Source organism: Labrus mixtus, chromosome 8 (assembly GCF_963584025.1).
Source record: "Labrus mixtus chromosome 8, fLabMix1.1, whole genome shotgun sequence".
Classification (NCBI taxonomy): Eukaryota; Metazoa; Chordata; class Actinopteri; order Labriformes; family Labridae; genus Labrus; species Labrus mixtus.
Window position 1 is genome coordinate 17813874 of NC_083619.1, and position 19770 is coordinate 17833643.

General features: G+C 39.7%; 1 long non-coding RNA gene across 1 annotated transcript in view; it reads left to right on the forward strand.

The window, feature by feature from the left end:
- Positions 1-3009: 3009 nt before the first annotated feature.
- The window catches only part of LOC132978467 (uncharacterized), a 41767-nt gene continuing 25006 nt past the window's right edge, over positions 3010-19770 (forward strand). Inside the window, exons 1-2 of the long non-coding RNA XR_009673928.1 lie at positions 3010-3418; positions 3775-3921. This is a non-coding gene — a long non-coding RNA (uncharacterized LOC132978467). The remainder of the gene's footprint in view (positions 3419-3774; positions 3922-19770) is intronic.

A 19770-nucleotide genomic window follows, 5' to 3' on the forward strand; every position in this document is an offset into this window, starting at 1 on the left:
ACACTTTCTGCATGTATTGTGAGATTAATACTTGATTTAGATTTTCTTTATTACACGAGAATACATCCTTACATTTTATTATTTTTTCTAAAAATATATAGAGCAAGCTTCTTTAAATCTACTGAATCATTTATGCATCCTTGGTAAATAATTCAGTCACTTATCACATATTAAATGATCATAACTAAGTGAGAAAAAATAAATCTTTTAAATAAATAATACTGATGTGTAAAATGTACAAAAACACTGATTCATACATGCTATTTCATACATTGATTCATACATACTAGTTGTCCCCATGTCTCTCTTTAATTGTTAGCCCTTGATTTTATGGAATTTATGGTGAAATTAAATATTTATTTTTAACCAGCCATGGGTCAGATCCAGAACCAGTGTCCAATTTTGGTAATAGCCATGTTTCTTTTTAAAGAAATAAAAAGGTGTTGCTCACTCTTCCCTTCTTACATGATGTAGATATGTTGTTTTGCCACAGAATGTACAGTATGTTAACCATAACATGAATTTAAGAGGAAGCACCTGTGATGCATAAATCTGTAACAAACTCCAAGACTAGTACGTTACATTTCTAATAAGCGTCACCGAACAGGGAGGGGGGTAAGTGAAAAAGAATGGCTACTGTACGGGTCTGTAATAAGAGCCAGCTGTGGCTGGTCATGTGTGCTTTGGGCTGGGAGCATGTTGCTAGAAGATTTGTGCCAGGGAGAAGTTGGCAGGCGCATCATTAATCCGGCCTGTTTGGTATGGTTGCATTTTTGGAGAGGCTCAAAACACGCAAATTGTCTTTTAATTAGTAAGACATCCCCTGAGCATTTAGCTTATAATCAGACAAATGCATTTCCCTTTAAGTCCACGAGAATGGAAAACTTGACTTACCTTAAGGCTAGTTTGGTATAACACATGTGTAACACATGATAAACACACATGCATTGTAAGATAATACATAGAAACACACCATTGAAATATTGAATTAAGTTTAATCAAAGTCTTAGCCGTGTTGTATTGATGTTCTAGTTCAACAAATTGCTGGATGTGCTTTAAAGAGCAACAGGATATAATTTAAGCTCGGTTATAATTCTGGGAGGTAGGGTGGCATATCACTGTGCTGAATTTCCCTAAAAAGAATATGACCATGTCCTCTGTTTATATAAATAAAGCAAAGAGGGTCAAAAGTAAAACATGCCATCCCAAATTTTCTTTTTTACTCTGAGCACCACATGCAAAGATGTGAAACTGTACGCAGGTATGAAAAAGAGACGTAAAAAAGAAACATTCCTGTCCGAGCAATCACTGTAAGCACTACATCATGTTTATTAACAGTACTAAATCACAGTCAGTGCCGCGGAGGGCAGCTACAGTGCTCCTTAGGGGCCTCCAGAGTGACTGCGCCTGGATGAGCACAACATTGCACGATGTCATGATGTCTGTTAATTTGGTCCTTTCAACACATTTTTCAAAGTTTGAACACTGGGCAATGGTTTGCAAAAAAAAAATTATAATAAGACATTCTTCAATTTAGAAGGTTGTGAATGATGCAGCTGATGGTCCACTATGATCAGATGAATTGTTGTACGAATTGTGAAGCATGCTCTGGCTTTACAATGGATCCATGGGGGGGGGGGGGGGGGTGAAAGGTGCAGGGGACATGGGGTGAGTCAAGGGGCTGCTTGTAAGGCCTCCAGGCCGAGGGATGCTGAGCACTCTTCACCCGGGCAAAGGTTCACTTCGATCATCTGGGCCAATCTGTTCCAGACGTGGTAAATGACACATTATTGGATCCAGACCTGACAAGGGCTTTGTGTATATTACTTTACCAGACACCCAGGCTCACTTAAGCTTCATTACCTACATCCCTCCTCCCGACCAAGACAGAGAAAAAGGCGAGTGAGAGGGGAAGAGAAAGGGCAAGGTATAGATCTCACCCCGAGCCATGCACAGAAGGGGCTTTTTTTTTTTTTTTCTGCAGGTCAGGCCGACAGTCTGCAGTCAGCTCGCCATCAACACAGCTTTCTTTTTCCTCTCTTTTCTCTCTCTCTCTGCGCTGGGAACCTGTTAAATATAACAACACCCTGGAACCCAAGACGATCCTGCCCACAGGGACTTTTGGTGAGATATTAGAAACACACAAGAGGGGTCACTCCACCCTGCTCTCTTCCCACACTGATGAAACTAATGACATGAGATAATTTAAGAATTAAAAAGAAGTTAGTATGTGGAGGATGTTTTGAGTCGGGCTTGTTGGTGATATTAAGTCAAGGCATTCTCTTTAGTAGGACACCTAAAATGAATTACTTATTTGAACAAGGCATGTTCATGACTGGTCTTTGGACAAAACCCCTAAATCCAGTTGCTTCAGTTTCCATTGTTGGCTTTTAAACTTGGACAGGTGTGTGACCTTAGAAAAAAAGGATGGGCATCTTTAGGAGTGTGTGTATAAGGCACAGCTCAGGTATACATTGCACGGTGCAGTCTGCAGGCTCGGATTTCATTTTGAAGACACAGACATCGGGCTGCTATCTAAACATGTAAACCTAAGGTAGCTTAAGGCCACACCCACTGCCTAAGTACTGATACATACATCAAAAAAGATTACCCATGATCATTCACAGACCATAGAATACCTCTCAGTAACACACAAACCACCACACCCTCTTGACCTCCGCCCGCAGTAACCATAATCACATAACAAATGGATCTATTTCCCCAACAGCAGGAATTTAAATGACAATCACCTTCCACGCTTTCTCGGTTGCATCACCTGCCAGGGTTCCAAGGACAGAGGACACTGCAACAGGAGTCAGACTAAAGATATATTGTATGTGACTCCAGGAATGATAACTGAAATGTGCACTCACAGGCGTCAGTGTAGATATATGTGCCACAAGGATTACGGTTACAGTAAGAGGCCCACAGCTGAAGCTTCCCCAGTAGCCAGCGAGAGGTCGAGAAACCACATTATATACGCTTGCCATGTGTAACATGAAATAATAACAGCTGCACCATGTAGGACCTTAAAACGAATGATGTTTTTATTATTTTTGGTGCTAACACCACTTTGGTTCACTTGTTTTTTTATGTGATAACTGGGTGGTACGCAGAACATATATAGGGCAAAGAATAGATTCCAGTCAAAGGAGACATTTATTTCTCGCCCACATATATATAAAGATGTCGTACATGCATTTTTTTGAGCATGGTATTCTTTCAGCACTGAAAAATACTTGGGAGTGCATTTATCAACATCAATTTTGTCAGTCGTCACTTTCTACGTGACCTAACGTCTTTCTGTTTCCCTCCTTTGCTCATTCATCGCCGCACTTTTTGTTTGTTTAAACTTTGTTCATTACGACCCACCGGCTTCAGGAGGCACTTTGATGAAGGAAAACATGAATGCAGAACAGTAAGTTTGAAATTTTCGTTTACATTATTGCAGAAAGATACTTGGCCGACTATTTTCTCTATACTTGAACAATGAACGGTTTTATTTCACAGAATATTTATTTTTCATTACTTCACTGTGTGATAATGTTGCTAAATAGGATACAAGTTTTATATTCATTTTTTTATTTTAATACATTTATATATATATTTTTTGTACCTCAAAAACATTATCAATGACCATGTTTTCATGTCAAAGCAGAGCGGCACTACGAGTAAAAAGTGTGTTTTACTGCACTTCACACGATGGTCCATGTCTGAGATTCTATCTGTGCTTGTGTGTGTGTGTGTGGTTTGTGTGTCTGTGTGCGAGGTTAGATGGTCATGGAAGGCAGCTCGGCTACATGGTTCCAGCTCATTAGACGTGATTAATCGGCATGCAAGCTTTCCCATGGTCCCCTTCGACTGGGGGAGACAGAGCTCACCTTGGAGGGCACGGGGAGTCCAGGCTGCTCCAGCACTGTTGTTAACACTGCCACATGTAAGGATGACTTGTATACATTCAGCTGCACTTGTCTCAGATATGTTTTTACATTTGCTTACATATTCACTGCTTCTGTTGACATGGAAGAATTTCTAAACTTTAGATATTTTATTTTTAAATTGATTATTGATAATCCATGCTCATCCATACCCGTGAAAAAAAAAATATATATGTATATATATATATATATACATATATATATATACATATATATATATATATATATATATGAAAGTGTACCTGAGGATTTTTTTTCTAAAAATTTGACCCCACAAATCATCTCCTCTGACAAAACAGATGAGCTCCAGGTTTGTTCACACACAAATATACATCCATGTAGGTCTCCTCAATTAAGACATAATAAATTCAGTCAAGCCTTTGTTTTTTTCACTTATTGAGGAAATATGCTTTGTAATCCTCTGATATAAGAACCATCTGTGTAAATCCATGCCCACATCGCTGGCTGTGGTTCACTGTATCTGTGCACAGAGTCTGTGATGGACTCACAGTTGATTGGCTCTGGACTTTCAAAGAAGGATCAGTCTCATCTGCCTCTTACACTACTCCCTAAAATAAACAAGTCTTGTTGCTATTGGATCCCTCACCCCACACACACACACACACACACACACTCACACCAACGTAACCTGGTTTATTATCACATGTGTAAGACAGGGAGTCAGATATTTTTTTCTGGTTGTCTAAATATACCAGTATAACGCACTTAATCTATAACCTATCACACTCGTGATCGTTAGCTAATCAGGCTTTCATTAAACCAGACATTATGTGCACTGTGATATTAAAATAAGTTGTATTACCCCTGAGAATAAATCTAAATATATACTAAAAGTCGTAAAAATGTAAAATCTTTTAGAAGCTCAAAAACATTTTTTTTATATCATAAACTTTAAGAAATGGACATCTCTTCCAAATAAGATCTGCACTTAATCTGAAACTTGTTAGTGAGCACACTTGCCTGGAATGAGCACATGCTGAACCTTGTTTCACTTTTGTTTAAATCCGCTGTTCCAAGATAATTCAGACACAAATATGCTTAAAGCTGCAGAGGTTTCTTAATTTCCTGTGTGGGCCACACACAACTGCACAGATCTCTTGGCTGCTGACTGCACTGTGAAACTAAGACGCGTAATCCGCTGTCATTATTTGTACTGTAAAAATAGATTTCAGTGAAGGGCTTTGTCTCCCACTTATGAAAAGTTAACAAAATAATTAACGGATTGATTTAATACTTGTTCCTCTGAGCACAGCAATTTTCTGATGGATGTAATTTTTCCCACAATCCCGGAGCAGGGGAACGCCAAAAGTAAATTTCTACACATGGATATACAAATATATAACACCTTATTAATATCGTAAGAGATTAGACATATAGTTAAAAGACACAATATTATAAGAATGAGCTAATTAAAATCCAATAAATGACTAATGTCAAATTAATCATTTTGCTCTATTGCAGTATTAACCTGTTTAAGAATATCTGATGACAAATCCCCCTCACCATAATTTCCCTTTGTTTTTATTCTATGGATGAATGAGTGACCAGTTCACTCTTTCTAAACGCCTGGCCATGTGTCAGAGGCCACAAAACTTCTGATCCCGGCCAATCAGTCAATCAATCCGTCCCCACAGTCGGCCTGCTGAAACCCATCCGGGCCCGCTGAGACCCTCTTGCCCAATACATGCAAAGAAGGTGCTGAGAAGAGAAAAGCAGAGCAGACGCAGAGAGGCCAAGAAGCTGGAGTTAAGCTGAACAGCCTGATCTGCAGCAGCAGAATCACAGCAGCCAAACAGAGCGCTCATTGTCTGCAGCAGACATCAAGAGTTGTGCTCTCTGTCGCCCCCCTCAATATTCACGTACACTTACTATTACTACTGCAGGGGCCAAGGAAGGGTAGGAGAGCTTATTTCTGTTATGATAAGGGTTAAAAAAAACAAATGAAACTAAATGTTTACTTTTTGAGAATTAAGGACACCTTTAACAAACTCAATCAATGTCTTTAAAATCACAAGTTAGGTCCATGTGAGCTTAAAAGTTAAAATAAAACACATACAAAGTTTAAAGACTTACCTCAACTGTGCCAGTACAAAGAACAGACTTCTTCTTTTAATTCACTCAGACAATTAGATGAACACACACTAGATGAAGACACAGTGACACTTATCTAAAAAGCACACACACACAAGCGCACACACACACAAACATTCATAAACACAAATATAAAGGGGGTCGGGAATCAGCAGGCAGCAGCAGTGACTGCTGAATAATTTGCAAGTGGAAATGCATGATTGATGTGGGACGTTTCATTTCCACACCTTTAAAAGGTCTCTTTTAGCCCCGGCACCAAACAGGCCAAGTGGTCTCTGCAGTTCAAAGCCTGGCATGGATCTGGCCTTCCTAGTCGGGCTCTCGGGGACAAAAGCGGCTTTATTCTGCGGTGGGGGCACTAGTGATGGTGGCTGGGATTCCACACCTGTGTTTGCTCCTTACCCAATAATTGAGCTCTGCGAGCTATTTTGAGCTCAGAGCACAAAGTGTCTCACTCATGAGAAACTTGTGCAGCAGAATCTTGGCTCCCAGTTTGATGTGGCTGGAAAAGCTGCAGATCAACCCAGCAGGGTGCGAGATACTTTCAAAACTATATGACTTAAAAGACAGAAATATTTAACATTGAACATCTACAAAGAGCTCAATTGTAACTTGTGTATCATTCTACCAGTCACATTTTGTACAAGTTATTTACAAATTTGATGGTATATTCCTTAACTTAGTCATTGTTTTGTTATGTAGTCAAAGTGTAAACAGTTCAAATTGAAGCTATAGGTCTGTATTATCACTTTTTTTACATTCAAGAAACACGGTTCAAGTTGTTGTTTACAACTAAGAATGAACTAAAAGAAAGTACAGAATTATAAGCTTTGAGAAAATAAAGTTCAAAATGCAAATTGAATCTAAATGTTTTTTTCAAAAATGAATTCTACATGCTTTGATTATTATAACTGTTTTATCTTTTTCTGAACTTTTACAACATCTATGCCTCAGAGAAATGCAAGATGGGTACTCCAACATTTTAGTTTATCATCTTAAAAAAAGGTGTCCAAGACATATTGGGTAAAAAAAAAAAAAAAAGGTTCAAATCAGTACTGCAAAGGATAAGATATCTTGAATTGGGCCCCAAATACAAGCAGCTTGTTTATATACCGGTGTGATTTTGATCAGTCTTTTTTTGTTAAATCGGTTAATGTCACCTCTGAGGCTGTCACAAATGGAATTTACACAGATTTTTTGGTATAAAATATGCACTTGGTTAATTCCTGTAGCGTTCAATCAAGTGTCATAATTTTTTCTATGAACTTCAGGTTTTTATTTAAAATCTAGTAGTAGTTATTAATAACTACAGCTGTCACAGTCACATCAATGTAGTGGAGGAAATACATCATAGTAACACATGTTGTTAACATTTGTATTTGAGTAACTTGAGTAGACGTTCATAATTGCCATTCATTCTGTCATTAAATAAGAACATTAGAGTGATAGCCCGTGTCTTCCCAACTTAATAAAGCAGAGGAGTCTGAATATTCACCGACAGGCTGAAGGAGCTGACTAAGTACAGATAGACAAAATGAAAATGAGCGAAAAGAGCAGCAAGAGTGAGCCAGCCCACTGTTAGTGAGCAAAGTCAGTATAGTGCGAGGGTCAGTCCAAGTGCAGAGAGACGTCCAAGTCAAAACAAACACTCACTTTGGCTTCTGACGGGACGGGTAGCTCACTTTTTCCCACAATCCTCCAGAACAGCTTAATTCATAGTAACACAAACTAGGTGGTCATGAAACTCATCACAACACAATGTTCCAGTAATGTAATTTAATTTTCACAAAAATCTGTCCACTTTTCCTGCCATATCCGTGATGCATGTTGTATGTTTTCACAGAGTGACAATGATAGATTCAGAGTTGTGTTTTGTGTTTCTTGACAGCTTCGCACCGCCAGGTCATAATGATATTAATCGGGAGGGTCGAACACGTCATAACATTCCTCAGTTGTCAAGCAACCTTGCCCTAGTTAAACCGTAAAGTAATGACAGAGATGTTGTTACCCACCAACAGAATCCAAATGGGACCAATTTTGATTTAAAACGTTAACTGGCTGTGTAATTTATTACCAAGAGACAGGGATTCTGACAAATCATGCAGCTCAGCAAACCTGACTGTGGCAAAGTTCAGCAATTAGGCTCCAATATAAAGAAGGTTGACTCCTCTCCATCGGGTGTGCTGGATTTATGTGCACTCGTGAGCTAGCAGGCGGGTTCAAAGCCCTGCGTAGGGGAGCTGGAGGTTGACACATGGGAAATTTCAGAAATATGGAGGAACACACACATTTTGCAGTAAATCTGACCAGAGACAAGTGGTCTTCGAGGGGGGGAAGAGGAGGCGGTCAGTGAGGGGAGAGAGGTGGAGTGTTGAGTGAAGGCAAAGCTAAATAATCAACCCAAGATAGGGGTCACATGTTTGCAAGTCATCTGTGATATTAAAGAGGCAGAAGAAAGGAAGAGGGAGAGAGAGAGAGAGCAGGATGATTTTGAGTTTTTACAGCCTGAATGCAAAATAATAGAATTTGCAAAACAGCTTGTTAAGTCTTGAAAAGTGCCTTTAAAAATCTAAACTCCAAATGTAGCTCACATGTTACACTTTGACTTCCAGTCAGCCAAGCCTGAACCCTCTGTCAATATTTAGCTTTCTTTTAATGGGCTGGTTTTAAGCTACTGTCCGACCAGGATGGCCAATGAGTAGTAAGTCTGTCTCAAAGGAGAGTACCTGAGAATAGCTGTATGTAAAACATTACACTCTGCTAGTTCACAGAGTGACAGAGATTCAGGACTCATTAAGATTATATAGATATATTAGAGAAAGATTTGAAAAAAACACACTCAAATGTTAAGTTTAAGTATAAGCAAAAATTGTTAGAAAATAATAAACTCTTATCAGGTTTCATATAGAATATTTTTGTGTTAATATTATAACAAAGAGTAAGGGCTAGACATTCTCTTTTTATCAAGTGTCTTTGTTATGAATTTGCGCTATAATTAAAGATTGATTGATTGTTCGATATTTACTGACATAAATCCTTAAAAATATAAACTAAAGAGAGTCTTCATTCCTCTTATATTGGGTGTTTAAATGTATGAAGAAAGAATAAGATGCCCTGTGATTCTTTTGCTGATTACGATGGAAGTCAAAAGGTTAAAGATTCATTCATATTTTTGCAACGCAATAGTTCTCTGGTGAATGTAATGATTCAAAGGAACAAAATAATGTCAGGGCTCAGCTCTTCTAAATATGATTTTAAGGTGCAATAAGGAATGTTTTTTAAATTGCACTGCAGAAGAAATGATCACAGCACACGGTACCTGCCGATGTTTTATAGAGTTGGGGAATCAACACAGTGAGCCATCGAGCACTTAGCCAGGTGATGATTAACTTTTCCAGCACCTGCTCAAATGTCAACTCTATGTTTCCTGATGAAGAGCAGAGCTGTTTGAACATCTGCAGGAATCGATCCGATATTTATGTCTTTTCTACTCCGTAAACAGCAGAGACATCAAATGAATGATATGTATTAACTAATGATCATTGACAGTTCTGAACATGGGTGTTTGTATCATTTCCTTTACCATTTCAGAGAGTTCTTAAGTGCAACAAGTCTTTGGATTTAAAGAGCCACATGGGAGATCTCCCTTTGTTTTTTTAATGGCTAAGTAGCAGGTAAAAAGCAGATAACAAGCGTTAAAGCCTATCAGATGATCTGTTTATTCCACCTATCCAGTACGAAGAGGTGATGGGTAGTTGACAGTAATCATTGTCCCCCTGCTGTTAAAGAATTTCATCTGTCAGCTCAATTAAAGTGGAGATGATGCCATTAGTCTCTGAAAAATGAAAGTTAAAGATAAAGGAAAGCATGAGCATCTGTAATCTTAAATAATAACACGACAACATGAATAGACTTAGAAATGGACTAACCTGAACATTTAATGCAAAAATATTAGCCTTCAATATGAAAGTGTTGCTCCATAGTGAGAGAAGCAGCACATCTTAGACTCTAAATCTGAGTTCAATTTAGAAACACTTGATCCTACTTTCAACTCTTGCACTGTCTCCAGCCCTGCCTGAAAGTCTTTAATAGTTTTCTAGTTTATGTAAAAGCTTCTGGTTGTACATGAGTGAATAACAGAATCGGTTTTGGTCTTACTCTCGAACTGTTTGAGCTGCCTTATGTTGCAGCATGTTTGTGTTCCAGTGTTTGTGTGTGTGGGAAGCCGCTTTCCCCCTGAAGTCAACTTCAGAGAGCAGCATCTTTTAAATTCAGTCATACTCAATTCAAGTTGTTCTCTTTGATAAATTATGTCTATCAACAGTGTGTCGGTTCCAGAAACTGGGATTTTGTGTATGTCTGGTGCTCGGGGTCTGGTGCGACCCATAACGCATATCGGCACTTCTTGCAAATACTCTGAGCGATAATCAAAATTCAGATAGGATGGCATCCAGATGCCATGTGCAAAAAAGAGTTCATGGGAACCTTGATGAAAAGGGAGATATTACTGGCAAATCTACTCATTATTTACATCTTTTTAAAAGAAATGCACACCCATGCAGTCTCACACACACAAATCATAACCCGGTAAGTGCTGTAATCTGTTGCTACAGAATGATGTCACATGTGTTTGTCCTGGTACTTTATCCCCTGCAGGACATGAACACAGGGGTCACTGCTACAGGACACACACACACTCATGTCTGCTTCAACTTTGAAGCCAAAGTGCAAATCATGGGAGTCGACGTCAGCCATCATTTAGTTGTCAGGGGTGGAAACAAAATAGATGAGAAATGAAGTGCTGGGACTGGCCTGACCTTGTGGATGATTGCAGCCTAAATAGCTGGAACTGAAATTGGGCATTTTACACCCTGGCAGCTGCCCAAGATGCAATTTGTCCCCGTTTTACAGGACAACATGGCCAGAGAAGCATTCCACATCAAATACCAGTTTGCTGGGAACTCTTATATCCTGACCTCTTATAGAGCTGTGAGTAGAAAAATGCAGCGTTCATAGGAAAATTGCATTTGATGAACAGTACTTAATCCATGTGGCCTATACAATCATGCTATATTATTGACATTAAAAGGTAAAGTAATCGGACACAAAAACACTAATATTTGAACTAAACATGTGAAGCACATAAAAGACAATGAATAATGTACAGTCAATGTAATGCAGAATATTTTGTCCATACTGTTTTTTTTAATAACCAAATTAACTCAAATATTAAGTATAATCCATTTGAAACCCTGTACTCCTTCCAGAAGTATGAATGATGTTATTATGTTTAACAAGGCAGCACTCATGAGTGCATGCTGTTACACAGTACAGCTTATGGTGGCACAATAATAACAGCCTACAGTAAAGAAGTCTTAATATCCCTTACAGTAAATGGTTCTGGCAAAGATGGATCGGTACAAAGGATGAAGTTAAGTGGGTGAGGTGCAGCTTTCCTCTCTGCAGCCAGTGTAGGTAACATGTCTTTATACCAGCTCATTCGTTGTGTCATAACTCTGACAACACATGACGACGGTGCACGGAAACTGGCAGAAAAAAAGTTTGTCTGGTAGCACTGCAAAAAAAAAAAAAAAAGAAGCTTTTTGAGAAGTAGTAAAAATCATGCTCATTAATTTTCTTGTCGTGACTATTTGGAGGTGAGATAGTATGCTGGGGCTGGCTCAAAAACCATAAAGCTAGCAAGAGCAGCAAGTTAGCTTAGCTGAGCATAAAGACTGGAATAAAATAACTGTTAGCTTAAAACCTACTAGCACCTCTTGAGGCTCATAGTTTTACATATTGGACAGTTTATTTCATCCAGAAACCAGAGGTAGAGCTGCATTTTAGTAGCATTAATTAATTTCTCTGTGACATGGTGATTCCACAATGAAGGCAAGACTCCAGGAAGTTATCCTTGGACTTAATAACAAACAGGAGCTCTTAAGATTCATTATCAAGGATCTCAATTTGGCAAGTTGAATTCGAGAAGTAATAGAATCTGTGAGCTGGGCCACTCGCTGCTGAGATGTCAAAGAAACATCAGAGCTATTTTCCAAATTCAGTTTTTTGGTCTTGTCACTTTTTCTCATGAAAGAATATCTAAATGTATTAAAGTGATACAGTAGCTGTTGTTAAAGGGAAAGTTAGATTGAGTGTAGTTCAATATTGGTGTCAAATGCATTCTGGGATACATGGAGGAAGTGTTTTTAATCTCTTCATCTGACTTTTAGAAAGGAAGTGACTTTACTACAGTATATTCCCACCAATCTGTTGAACTATTCCTTTACAGTATAGCTTGTAGGAGAGAAATACATCTCCTGTATGTATTCTTCACGACAGTATTTTTCTCATGTTGCCTGGTTCCAACATTCTGTATCCTTCCAGAAACGGTATCAGCCTCAGGTATTTGTGGCTGCTACTGTAAAGCATACTGTATGTGGCCCTTACCTCAGTTATTTTGTTAGTTTAGGAGCCTAATCCAGAGGTACACCTCAGCAGCATCTGCCTGGGACTGCAGGGCTTAAGTCTCTGAGCAGGGATCACTTATAATGGAATCCAATCCCTAGCTGTCTGTTTGAGAGGGCTGGAACTAATCGATTAGAGGAGAGCATCTGTGAAAGAGATGTTCAGAGACGCAGCGCTGGAGCCAGAAGGGCTACTGTCTGATGCCCTTGTTCTGGCATTACAGCGCAGCATTACAACTCGATACGCTGGTCAAGCACAGCTTTGATGCAAAATATGGTGTGATGTGAAATGATGAAGCTGGCAAAGTTCTCCCCTGACTTCTAATTTTTGTCATCGCTGCTGCCTTTGGAGTTAAGATTTATTTCTCCGCCATCTTTAATCCGCTGTCAATGTCTCTGCTTTTCGCTTTCTTTGCATATTTTTATATCAGTTTCTGTGTTAAGTCCTTCCCCTCTGAACTCAATCCCCACGTCTGGCCCTCTGCTTGAGCCCCTCAGCTGCTGGTCTGCTCTCACACTAACCCCCTTGTTTATATCGGGGACGCAATTAAGTCCAAGCCAAGAAGAGGAGTCCCAGAGAGAGCAACAAGAGTGCAAGCTCGTGAGTCAAATTTCAACTTCTGCGCTCACACACTCCTCCCTCCGCCCTGATTTCACTCATTTTCTCTCTCCGTCCATCCCGTCTCACTCTATCTACTCGCTTTACCTTCCTTCCCTTTTATAAAGCCATCTTTTCCTTGTAAAAAAAAAAAAAAAAGGAATACATGTTTTTTAATCATAAAGTGGTTGGGTCTATTTGGTGTTTCCGGTTCCCTCAAAGAGAAATATGCGGCTTCAGATAGCTGCATATATGATGTGGACTGAAAACGGCTAACGCAAGACATTACCTCACCCGTGTGTGATGTAATTTAAGTAAAAAAAATCTTCTGGGTTTTATGTGCACCAAAATATTCATTTTTCAATCGTTTATCCATATTTGTGGTTCAAAACATTTGATTTAAGCGCTTGTTTAAGTTGAATACTTAACTTGAATACTTTTTTTTTTTTTTTCCTTTTTTTTGTCTTGAAGGAACTGGTTGGACTGCTGAGTTCACGTTCTCCACATGTGTGGTCTGCCGGCCCAGGGGACCTATCCCAGAATCCCAGACACACGTGTGCAGGCAGAAGCAGTAGTGCAATGCAGAGTAGATAAACAGTGCTCTTACAGGCCACTGGGCACACTCCATGTCTAAACAATGCCGAGGTAACTACTTTGGAGAAGTATATGGCAAAAAGAAATACGCAAACACAAGGTTGTTTATAGAGAAAATCAAAAGAAAACTTTTTTTTTGCGCTCATCCAGAATATTTAAAATGAGGAATTATTTAATTTTTTAGGTGAGTCATAAATTGCAGCATACAAAGTTTCACCTGTGGTTTTGAAATATGTTTCAAAGCATCAATACTTCCTCTTGAATTTAGTGTCCAGCCTCTTGATTCAACATTCCAGCGCAGCAGTGCAAGTTTGCCTCACTTTCTCGGGGGAGACGCAGGAGAAAACTCTAGGGATGTGTGCAGTGTTGACGGACAGGGGGATAAACAGAGGGATTGTCCCTGACCTCCCAACTACGGTCTGCAGGAAGACGAATAGCCCCCCGATGGGCCCTGAGCAGATAAAATACACCCAACCGTCTTCAACACCAGGTGTGACAGCCATCAGGGGTGGCCTATCAGCAGGAGGCACCGAGGAGGGGGAGGTAAGGGTAAGGGGGCACATTAGGAACATATCAGCAATTACTCTCTGCGTTTATTTTTCTTCCTGCTTTAACGCCTGGATACCGAGTTACATTCATCCTGGGTGTTGATTGTATCTTCAGGTCTAAGTGAGAACACTTTGCAGAGTCATTTGTCGATTATCTGATAATACACTCCAGCATGTTAATGTGTGTTATAGCAACAGTTTAAAAGCCCTGCAGTTTGTTTATTTGTCCGAGTTTTTGGGTCTGTGAATTTTGTGGCCTTGGTTTTATCTAGAAGGCTTGGTTCCATCTTTGCCGTGAGTTGCAAATCAACTTCTTTATGTAATGGAATTCACAGGGTCGAGGACATGTTTACCTCTTTTTCCAGGACCATTAGGCACCAAGCGGCTATATCATATCTGACACAAGAGAACAGCCTCAATCTGTTTAAGCCATGATCTCTGACTGCACGAGCTCCACATCTTCAGCCCGGCCTCTGCACACAGAGATATGAAGAGCGATGATAGTCATTTATATGTCCTGAACTTATGACATTAAACTCATTATGGGTGCAGACATCCCACAGTCCAGACAAATAAATAGGCTCTGCTGTGTGTAGTTTGAGCTGTGGAGCAGGACAAAGGTTTTGCAGACGCTCACATGACCACAAAGAAAATAGCTGGAAAATAAGTCCACAGAGGTGAAATTGTAGTACATAAAATGACTTATTTTCTCCCCCCATGAGACTGTATATGCTAATTATGTCAAGCTGGTCTTTGTGCATTGTAAATTGTCAAACTGATGTGCAAAAATTAAAAGAAAGAGGCTGTGTGCAAGAGGAGCTCGTGTGAAAAAGGGAAGCCCAGACCTCTAATTTCCTGTGTGAGCATTTGCCGTCCAACGGGAAGGCAGGAGCGCTCTGTGGCTATCAGAAATCAGCCCAATAGTCCCTCGAGCCACCCCTGCCCTCACGATACCCTCTCCCCCCCCCTTTTCCTCTCAGCCCCCGGCCCCAGGGCCACTGTGAGTTAACCTCGCTCAGCCGTGACCAGAAAACAGAGTGATATCTTACTCATCTAATCCCCCTCTCAGTCATCATGCAATAAAGTATGACTCGCAACCCTTGACCTCACAAGTCAGAGAAACCCCCTTCACCCCCCACCCACCCATCATCCTCCAAAAGCACCATAACACTAACCCCCCCAATAAAGGACCCACGAAGAAGAGAAAAGTCATATAACACAATTAACAGTTGCAAAAGCATTGTCATTGCCAAGGTAACATCAAGTTAAATCTCAGGCTTAATGTAGGTATAACTCAGGCTTGATACTTATTAGTTTACAAGGTTTTTTTTACAACATGAAAATTACAACTTATGAACAATATAAGTAAAAATATCTTTAACCTAAACCCTAGACTTTTAATTATTTTTTGCTTATAGTTTCAGGGTTGTGTTTTTCTTTTGGTAGGCAGTTTGGTTTTGCTCTCTAAATCAACCAATGTTGTTTTGTAGGAGATACTATTCAAAATCAAAAGATCAAAGCTGTATACAACTATAAATAATTCTGTCATCCCCTTTGGAACAAATCAGCAGTCATGTCCTTGATGACTTCTTGCAAAATCCACTATAGATCCTATAAATCCTATAAAACTGTACTGAATTTCATTAGTGAATATATGAATTAAAACACAAATGATTCCCTCAAGAGTTACACAAAGGAATGGTAAGCTCAGTGACTTGATGTCTTTGCCTTGTTATCAAAGAAACATGTGGTTGCTCATCATTTGAACTGATGGTTCAAACAGGAGACCGTCATGCTCAGCTTTGGAAATGCTTCAACAGTGCTGACACGAGGAGTACAGAGGGCATGATGGGCCAGATATTAACATATCACAATTACAATAAAGACACAGACACATGTGGAGACATTTGTTGCACTTTGTCTGTGTGTAGCTGGCAACTGGTTACCTTGTGTGTGCAGATGTAGATACAAAGTCCATGTAGAAAGAGAGAGAGAGAGAGAGAGAGTCTGCTCAGAGGGGTTAGGGGCTCTCTCGCTCCGGCACATCTGGGCTTTATATCAGGCCTTTAATTAATCCTGAGTGAAGGCCAGGCAGTGACAGGCTGACTGGGCAGGCTCCAGTCCAGGACAGGGCCTGATTTATTACAAGTGAGCTCCAACCAGCATTGATTTATTTCAGACTCAGGAAAGGGGAGACCAGAGGAGGTGTGTTTAAGGGGATCGGGGAGGGCTTGGACACAGAAACAGCACTGTTACACCGGGAAGACAGACACAAGGTGAGCAACAGACTGAAAGACAACTGAGGTGTTGCCTTTGTGATGCTTTATTTTGAGGGCAGGGTTCTTCACATGGCTGGGGGCTTTTAGAGTTTGTTAGCAGTGGATGGTGGAGAAAGAGAGCAATGCATGATGGATGTGACGCAGGAAGAGGGAGAGATTCTGAAAGTTGGAAACTCTGCTCCATCAGGTGGGTTATGTTCCCTCCCAGGCATGTGCTGTCAGTCAGAGTAACTCCTCTCGCCTTATCTCCCCACAAAGGGGGGCTGTAAATCCTCCCCTGCTCATTTGACTTAATCATGACAGTCATCTGAACTCAGTCTAACACAGGAAAACATATACGACTCAGCCCGCCCCCTCCCTTACCTCCCCCAGGCCTCCTCACTGCATGGCAGGAGGAGGAGAATGTAAAGAGGATGTTGTTTTTATTATCTAACACATGCATCAAGTAGCCACAAATGGCCCAGAGAGTTGTAGAGGGTGAGAGGCTCGCATGTGTTTGTCTCTGTGTTTGTGTGAGTAAGGTTGCATTGCTGACTCAGGCAGAGTTTTTATGATCTACGGTTGCTGTGTGTCCTCAACATGCTCCGATAATGAATTTATGACAGTTAACTTTAACACAGACATAAACAGCTGACACGTTCAAGATCTCATTTAAAAGGAATATGATTTTTTACTCCCACACCTAAAGTGTACAAAACACGAATACAAAGTGGTTGTACTCATCTCTGGAAAGGAAAGGTTTAGGTTTAAAAATGTATGATTTGTGCTCTTGTGTACTGTTTCGGTGGAAGACTTTGTGTAACAATTCAGTTAAAAAGTTATTTACTAGATGATCTGGGAATAGATAAATTAAATTGCTAAATTTATGTTTGCTGATGAATGGCTGTCATACCGTTTATAGAAAAAAAAAGTCTCACTTTTTGTATCTTGTAGTTTGGATATAAAAAAATCTATTTAGTTGTGGAATCTAAAAAGTTTCCATTTTCATTTCAAAGTATAACGTTCTTGATTCACTGCGTCTCCTCATTTCCATCCACCCAGCAGTCTGCTGTGATTAATGGGCCTTTTAGTACAACTGTCTAGACGACAAATCCCAAAATACCTCAGGGCACAGGGACACCCAATTGTTGTTAAAGACCCCCCCCCCCCCACCCCCCACCCGTGTTCTTTTAAACATTTGTCTTTATAATGACTCAATAGTCTCATAAACAATATTTGTTATTGAGTTATTGATGGCTCTTTTAGCTTATTATGGTGAGCTGGTGCCTTGTTAAATCTGCATCTTAAAGAGCTGAAAATGAAAAGTGAAAGTGAAAATCTTGGATTACTAGCCTTTCCCAAAGTGCACTCACATACGAGTCAGTAATTAACAGTAGTAGTAGTAGTAGTAGGAGAAGGAGACTAATACTGTGGTCTTCTTGGGAGGAAAAAAAAACTTGCCTAACTACTACACCCAAGTTTTTTTTTTATTCTTTACAATTCATACTGTACTTATTAGATAAACCTGTTATATATGGCTCAACCAGCACTGATTCAGGGACTGCTGAATATACAGTCTGGAGAAAGTCATGAATTGATACAATACAGTCTACAGTACACAGGGTAAATAAATAGGAAATATGTATGATGTTTTTTTTTTATTTAAAACATGTTATAATCAGTGTTCATTTCCAATATAAAGTGCTTTTGAACTGTCTTGAAATGGGCAGTAGACATTATTAGAACATGCATGGAAACATCTTCAAAACACAATCTTCAAAATGAACTGACAGAATTAAGTGAATCAGTCGGGACTACATCTTCCCCATAGACAACTAACACCTATAAGCAGACTTCTTTTTCAAGGTGATGGTCTCCCTTTGTGAATGTTAAGCAGTTTAGGTGTGAAAGTTACTGGATGTCTTAAATCAGCAGCTCAGAAACTGGTTGGAGAATGAACTAAGAATTTCTGAGAAACAGGAATTAACAGAAGAGACTATAACTGCTAACATCTTTTGGTTTCTTCAGCACGATAAAGTTATTATACCTGACTAGTTAAAGATGGCCATCAGTGTCAGAATCTGGTGGGATCGATAATGAAAGAAGAAACCACCACACAGTGGATGCAACCTGAATTGCTGTGTTTAAAATTGGGTCTAGAAGCCTGCAGGGTTCATGTTGTCCCAAATCTTCCCTCCAGCACTTCACACTTGCCAAAGGGGGAAACAGAGCAACAGATTTTTAGCTCTTGCCAAAAGTGGAATGAGCACGGGCTGTTTGTGAGGTCGGGTCTGGGGCTTTTCAGTACCGCAGACTCATATCTCCCTCCCTATCCCCTTCCCTCACACTGGCCCGAGACGGCCACTTTCAGTGCACCCAAGGGAAATGGGGAATTCAGCCTGCCACCCCTGAAGAACATATTTTTAAGCAAGACTTCTTTTCATAGACATATAACAGCTAATATTGAAAGGAATGTGCTTTTATAAATAGAAATTGCCTAAAAAGAGGCAGAGTATTATTTTGCAGTTTAGTCTTTTTACTCAGATGTCCCTGTTTAGATTGTGTGGGTTTGTGACATTTAAGACTGAAGCAACACTGCAGGCCAGCAAAACTGAAACTTAAAATATCCTTTGGGGAAGTTTTAGGGATCCAATTCAAGGATTATACATACAATATACCATGACACATTGGCAGTTTTGGAGAAAACATTGAGAGTTTTAGATATTGCCTTGTTTTACTTCCCGTTCTAAAGTGATAGAACAGAATAGTATCCCTTTTTTAATGTCTGTTAGAAACAAAAATACAGACGGCGCTTTAACAGTGCAACTGTTAAACTACGGTTTTCAGCTAACTAGCTCACTCCCTTGCCTCTCAAGCCAAGTGTAACTTCTTCTAACACTTTCATACTTCATTATCTTTTAGCGCTACAGAGTAGCATAAAAGAAACACATTATTACCTTCATGTCCAATGAAGATATCTTTATGCACTAGCAGACCAGCAAAAGTCAAGCAGGATAGCTTAACATTTGCTAGTTAGTCCTTGTCTCATCTCGCAATGTATTGAAGCATAAATCCAACCTCTTGCTTGTTCAAGAATCCTTTAAAAAAAAAAGAATCGAATCATCCATGGGTTGCATGAAAAGATTTAAAATATGGATTTCTTTTTTGTTATATCAGATAATAGGCTAGACTTAACAGTTTAACCCTGCACCCGTGGACTGTGTTGATTTAGTTTGCCTACATGCCTTCTGAAATGAC